The following is a 7,882-nucleotide window of genomic DNA, read 5'->3' on the forward strand; positions in this document are numbered from 1 at the left end:
AGCATGTACACAGGCACGCTCAGCTCACCCTGTTAAAAGAGACACATACCTGTAATCGGGAGACAGCATGCATTCAGATCTTCAGTCTGTAAACAGAAACTCTCCAGTGGTGGCTCCTCCACTAAGGTGGAGGAGCGTCCCCCCACTGCTTTGCAGCAGTAAAGTGAAGGAATCATAAAAATGATAGTAATTTGCGTTATTATCATTTTTAGTTTTCTTCTGCTGCAGCTTTCCATTTGGGGCGGGGCTGATCCAAAGACAGAGGAGCAGGGGAGGAGTGGTTTGCCCACTCCTAGGTGCACATGACTGTTTGGCCGGCCCTCCCGGGACAACCAAATATTTATGCACATTTCGCATCTTCTCCATGGAGGCTACATGACAGCCTGCATGGAGAACATGCCCAGGCACCTATTCCCTGGCTGAGCTCCGATCCACGGTGCTCAGACCAATAACAACGCTGCATTGCAGCGTTGTGATTGTCTTTTGGGAGGTTGGGAGCCAGATGCCTACTGCTGCTCCCTGCATTCTGCTGCTGGACCGGAGTGAGGAAGAAGAGGATGGAAGAGAGGCGGTAGCCTGCCGTCCGTCACAGGTAAGTGTTTTTTTACAACTTTTTTCTTCCCACTGCCCTGCCCCCACCTCACCACCCGGGTCCGGTAGCAGCCACGACTGAAATTCTCACACCCATTACTGCCATGTATAGTAAATCATAACCACATAGATAAATCTCACGAGACAGCTAACACATTTCCCGTGGCTTGATTGGCCAAATTACTGACTTATTGTTAAATGCTGGCAATGGCGACCTGGTTAGAGACTCTGCCAAATATCTTAGCTAAAGGTTTAGCCTTTGGTTTGTAGCCCTTCTTTCTGCTGAAACCAAATATCCAGTGCTTTAGCACAACCAGTCTTCTATAGATGTCAGAAAATTTCTGACCATCTCATCACAACCAATCCTGTGCCAATATATGAGCAGATTTGTACCCTGAAATCCAACAAAAAAAACACACATAGAACCTGCAGGCTTCAGCACTTCTAATGTAATCACCAAACCAATCATGGTAATGTTTATTCCTAATTCTATTCCCACAAGCTCCTACCTTCACTCTACCAATTCCACAATACTCTCCTATTTCATTGCTATTCGCTACACAGAACTGTTTAACTACTTTGCTTTATTTGAGCCACTTCTGTCTTTGACCAAAACCTTGCTGTACACTAGTGCCTACATCAATAAATATCTACCAATCCAACAACAAAAAAACATCAACTCCACATGCATAGAGAAAACTTTCCAAGAGACATGGTCACAATCAACGACAAAGTCTACCATACCCCTAAATCCCCAATTTATACATGGATACTTATAAATCTATTTAGTTGTATAATAACAGATTTAGTGACTCTCCCAATTCTTTCCCCATTGAAAATGATACATAGTTATCCTCAGTCCATTCTGCCTTTGAGGAAGAGATGATGTGACATCAATTTAAGCTGGAAACCCCCAACTTCACCTTCAGATCTTCCTTTGCTGTCATCCTAAACAATGGATGTATTTGCAACGAGCATCTGTCCCCTTCAGTATAGTTGGATAGTTTCTGGACCTAATTATAACCAAGAATCACTACATTGCTTTCTAAAACCTAACTAGGTTATACTGGGTGGACCACACTCAACTCAAGACTACCCCAACCTAGAGGCACACTAACAACAACTCCCTATTGATATAATTACCCACAGAATATCCATGAATATCACAGGGTTAAACCCAGCATCCCCTGATATACACCGAAATCCAAGCTCCTAAAATCATAACATACAACCCAGAAAGGAAATAGTTGGCTAAGGGTCTTATTAATACTTTGGCAGAGTGGCAGCGGGCCGCCACTCCAACGCCTCTCTGCCACAATGCCAAAGCCATAATGCGACCACCTGCTGGATTCCGACAGGAATCCAGGTCAGGCGGTCCTGCGTCGGCTGACCCACACCGGTGCAGTGCTAAGGCTCATAAGTAAGCCTTAGCACGGCACTGCAATGGGAACGCCATTGCACATACCTGAATGACATGGACTGTCAAGTCAATGCCCTGCAGGAGCTCGAGGTGCATACAGACAGGAGGGTACTGTCCCCCTGCATGCATCCACTGGTGCAGAGGCACCAGTGGGCCCAGTAGGGCCACCTTTGTTTCCTTACTGCCACACTTTTCATGGCATGCTCACTGCAATGGAAATAGTGGTGGTGAGGAAACTGCTAATATGCTTGGCGGTGGCACAGAGCATATTAGGGACCTCAGACTACTGCAAGACTGCTAGGGATCTCAGATCCCGGGAGGTAGCAGCGGTCCATGGTGGTCCGACTGCTCAACTTGTTATAGGGCAGTTGGACGACCAGTGCAGGAGTAATACATCACTATAGTGGGTTTGGCGAAAACTCAAACTAAGGCCCTCAAATAAATAAAGCAGTTTCTTTATATATATCAAAAACACAAGCAAAGTCATAAAACGTATGATCATTTTCCCTCTTTCATTTCAATCTTGACTCGAAATCCAACCCTAGTACCTACTTAAATCCAATCAAAGCGATACCATGTAACTAATATCATATCATTGCTTCATAATCTGAAAGTAAGGTCTTGACTTCTTCAGTTACAAAATAATGCCATCTCCAGCTCCTAACACAGTATTCCGACATTAATGTTACTTTTTCATTAAATGAAAAATAACACCAAAGGTACATTTTTTACAAATTCTGCACCAGCCATCCCTGACCTTCAGTTGTCCTTTCCTGGCAGATTACTGCCAGGATCCATGCTCATCAGATAAAGTCATTGATCCCCCTGTCGTCCCATCTGCAAAGGCTACCTTGTCAAAGAGTTTGTGTGTCAGCAAATTTGAGAAACCTTACTCAAGAAGGTACCTAGTGGGGGAGGAGCTACGTCAGCAAGCAAGATGGCTGCTTAAGCTCCCGGCTCGGCCGACCTCCGTAACCCGCCACGATATCCTGTACGCTATCCTGATTTTACGCCCAGTCTCTGTGTGTATGAACTGATCCACACTCTGATGGTGAAACCCGGACACTTTTATCGGCTTGTTTGACAAAGTTGCATCGAGTTGAAGTTTGCGGCCTGCACCAGCGGTGAAGCCGGGGCCTGGAGTGCTTTCACAGCCGGGCTGTAGTGCAACAACATCGGCCAGGAGGATTGAGCTGGGTCCGGTCAACCGGAGTGGAGGCCTTAATTCGGCCCGCAATTGACAGCGATCGTTTCCATCGCTCAGCATCGACCGAGGGGTGAGTCAGGCTGTGTGTGGGGGCCCCGTCCCGCGGCCCCGTCTCTTGGTCTTCGGGGCTCGGTGGTTCGGGGTCTCTGATCTGCGGCCTTCACCGGGTTGACCGCGGACGAAGACTGGTCACCCCTCGCAAACTGCACTTTCGCGGTCTTGCCTGTTCCCCCCGAAGATGCCAGATTCACCCGGGGAGGTAATTGCGTCAGATGTTGGGCATGGAACTATGAATCGAGCGGTGCATGAACCATCAATGAGGTCGATACTAACTGAACTTTGGGCACTTCGCTCACATGTAGACACTTTGGTGAGCAAATTGGATACGCGCCTATCCGCGATGCTCCGGACGGAACCGGGCCTGGCCCTATCGTTGGAACCGGACTCTACAGCCATTCAGACCGCAGCCATTTTGATTCCGTGTGAGAGCCCCAGGAGGAAACAGGCACTGGAACCATCGGATGGTCCCCTGGGAGATTGTGCTCCCGAGGATCTCAAGATCTTGCTTAACCCTCCACCACCACCGGCTTTGGAGATGACATCGGGCGCGCCCCCCAGAGACTTTTGTTTGTGACTCTATATCTTCTTTGTGGTCATCTTCTCCTTTCCTGGTGACGCTGCGACTCCAGTGCAAGATACAATGGATCTGTTTAACTAGGAGGGAGAGTCCGTCTACGTCTACAGTTCCTGTGGACTCACTGCCTGCCGGTAGCCATGGACTGCTTTATGATGACTCTCTGCCTCTTTATTGCTTCTTTTTGGGCCTTTGGGTCTTGCTGGGAGGGGCTCGCGGTCTGGTTCGGAGGGGCCAAGGTTGATACTGACTGTATCGGGAATGGTTGGCATGGCATTTATACATGTTGGACTTGTAATTGTTTGCTCTGAGAGGCTGGGCGGTGTTACACGGTACCCTCTACTTTCATTTATATCGTCGTTTTAAACCTGTCTTTATAATGATAGGGGGTGGCTGTCTCGGGCGCGGGGGTCTAAAGGATCGGGAATCTACAAGGAAATGCCCTCCTCCGTTTCTTCTCCTACCTTTGGGGTTTTAGTTATTAGGGGCAACAGGCACGCTGCTAGTGGGGTTAGGCTATAGCCATTTGCAGGGGTGCAGGGTGGGGGGTTGGAGGGGGAGTTTATTTTGCCTTTTTTATTTTCTATGGCCTTTCTTTCTTTTTTCCTTTCCCCCTTTTTAAGGATCAGTATAGCTATGAATCATCTAGACTCTTACTGTGCGCTCGTATTTTGTGCTGACGTTTTATGATATCCTGATTTTTGGGCGGGCGGGCTCGGAGTGCCGGAGCAATATGGAATGTGACTTTTGTTGTCTTTCGTACAGGTCTTAATGCTCTGGTGCCACTTTTCTATCATAGTGGTTATTTCATGCAAATCCTGTTTTTACCCTGTCCCCCGCATTCTGTTTGATTGTATAGCACCTGATCCTCTCGCATAAAATATAAAATGAAACCTTTGTCTCATCCTGTAACCCGTCGGTGCATTCCTAAATACAACTCTAATCCTGTATCGCTGCCGGACCCCGGGATTGTCGGCCGATGAGCTGTTATGTACATTGATATTGGAGATTTTAAGTTTCTTAGCGGTCGGCCCCCGTGGTTGTAGGCCCGTACTTGTATTTTTATTGAATGCTACAATAAAGGTTTAAAAAAAAAAAGGTACCTGGTGATCACAAAAACCCAAACTAACCCCTGGCCACCAATCCACAATTCATTCTCAAAGTCCAGCTTCAGGCAGCACTGCAACATGGAGACAACCACAAGCCACATTCTGGATGCCCTTCTGTGCCCAATGAACAATAGAGATAGAGCATTGCTTATACACTTTGATGTCTCCGCAATGGGCTACAACAGAGACAACGACATACTTCCAATACATACTCGGAAGAGGCGCTTATAGCAACTTCATAAAGTATTTTAATACCAGTCTCATACTTTATCAAGTTATCAGAGCAAGTGAGTCTGAAACTCGCCAGTGGAGTTGGAGGGTTCTCACCCCAGTGACTGTGTTTTAAATATAATAGTATTTTAATATGAAAACGTTTCTGATGAGATTGTAAAGACATTGTACACTATAGAGAAGTATAAGTTCACAGCAGCAGCAAAGAGAGTGTGTGTCGATGAGAATATGACGTGATGCTACTTCAGGGCTGTACGAGAAAAACTCCTCCCACACCTAAAAAAAATATCTAGTCACCAAGCCGGTCAGGGCTATCCAGTGTCACCATATTGCCAGTCAAGCAATTTTTTTAAATCTAGCAAGGAACCAACAACACAGTGGGGTGAAGCGTCATAATTGGAAACCGATAAACGACAACAGGGTTAAAAAGAGACACTGTGGAAAGGAGTGTTTTCAGATGCAGTGAAGCTGCAATTTAAACAATTGGAACCCGAACTAGGGAATAAGTGCATCAAATGAACAAGGAGAAAGAACATAGTAATCAAAGCATGAGCGATCAAAGAGCACAGCAACAAGTAGTTACCTATAATCGACAGTGACAGAAACAGACATGACCAGGAAAAGCGGTGAGAACAATAAATACGATGACAGTAAAACTGGGAAGGAGGTATAGTCGGAGAACTACATAAAATGACACACATGGTTTGAACGTGTATCCTTATAAATGTGACTATGATAATAACAACTGACCCAGGGTGGTGTGGAGTGCAAAAAACGATGGATTTAGGCCCAGATCCTTGTACTGGGGTGAATGTAAGACATTGATATTCATTCTGTCCATCAAATTGTTTTTTGTAATTTTCTCCCTGAGTGTACTGGGGTAGCTCAGACGTGGGTCCCAGAGCCTCCACACCACTGGAGTCAAGCTAGCCGGGCTGATGAGAGGTGTTACCTCGAAACCGGTCCGGTCCTCGGATGCTTGATTCCGGTCTGGGAAAGATATGGCTGTTGTAGTTCGGACTGGACTGTTCCCATGGGGCACAGGGTCAGAGCTGATTTGCATAAAGACATTATCTGACCCAGGGTGGTGTGGAGTGCAAAAAACGATGGATTTAGGCCCAGATCCTAGTACTGGGGTGAATGTAAGACATTGATCTACATTCTGTCCATCAAATTGTTTTTTGTAATTTTCTCCCTGAGTGTACTGGGGTAGCTCAGACGTGGGTCCCAGAGCCTCCACACCACTGGAGTCAAGCTAGCCGGGCTGATGAGAGGTGTTACCTCGAAACCGGTCCGGTCCTCGGATGCTTGATTCCGGTCTGGGAAAGATATGGCTGTTGTAGTTCGGACTGGACTGTTCCCATGGGGCACAGGGTCAGAGCTGATTTGCATAAAGCCATTATCTGACCCCAGGGTGGTGTGGAGTGCAAAAAAGATGGATTTAGGCCCAGATCCTTGTACTGGGGTGAATGTACGACATTGATCTACATTCTGTCCATCAAATTGTTTTTTGTAATTTTCTCCCTGAGTGTACTGGGGTAGCTCAGACGTGGGTCCCAGAGCCTCCACACCACTGGAGTCAAGCTAGCCGGGCTGATGAGAGGTGTTACCTCGAAACCGGTCCGGTCCTCGGATGCTTGATTCCGGTCTGGGAAAGATATGGCTGTTGTAGTTCGGACTGGACTGTTCCCATGGGGCACAGGGTCAGAGCTGATTTGCATAAAGCCATTATCTGACCCAGGGTGGTGTGGAGTGCAAAAAACGATGGATTTAGGCCCAGATCCTTGTACTGGGGTGAATGTAAGACATTGATCTACATTCTGCCCATCAAATTGTTTTTTGTAATTTTCTCCCTGAGTGTACTGGGGTAGCTCAGACGTGGGTCCCAGAGCCTCCACACCACTGGAGTCAAGCTAGCCGGGCTGATGAGAGGTGTTACCTCGAAACCGGTCCGGTCCTCGGATGCTTGATTCCGGTCTGGGAAAGATATGGCTGTTGTAGTTCGGACTGGACTGTTGCCATGGGGCACAGGGTCAGAGCTGATTTGCATAAAGCCATTATCTGACCCAGGGTGGTGTGGAGTGCAAAAAACGATGGATTTAGGCCCAGATCCTTGTACTGGGGTGAATGTAAGACATTGATCTACATTCTGTCCATCAAATTGTTTTTTGTAATTTTCTCCCTGAGTGTACTGGGGTAGCTCAGACGTGGGTCCCAGAGCCTCCACACCACTGGAGTCAAGCTAGCCGGGCTGATGAGAGGTGTTACCTCGAAACCAGTCCGGTCCTTGGATGCTTGATTCCGGTCTGGGAAAGATATGGCTGTTGTAGTTCGGACTGGACTGTTCCCATGGGGCACAGGGTCAGAGCTGATTTGCATAAAGCCATTATCTGACCCAGGGTGGTGTGGAGTGCAAAAAACGATGGATTTAGGCCCAGATCCTTGTACTGGGGTGAATGTAAGACATTTATCTACATTCTGTCCATCAAATTGTTTTTTGTAATTTTCTCCCTGAGTGTACTGGGGTAGCTCAGACGTGGGTCCCAGAGCCTCCACACCACTGGAGTCAAGCTAGCCGGGCTGATGAGAGGTGTTACCTCGAAACCGGTCCGGTCCTCGGATGCTTGATTCCGGTCTGGGAAAGATATGGCTGTTGTAGTTCGGACTGGACTGTTCCCATGGGGCACAGG

Source organism: Lissotriton vulgaris, chromosome 8 (assembly GCF_964263255.1).
Source record: "Lissotriton vulgaris chromosome 8, aLisVul1.2, whole genome shotgun sequence".
NCBI lineage: Eukaryota > Metazoa > Chordata > Amphibia > Caudata > Salamandridae > Lissotriton > Lissotriton vulgaris.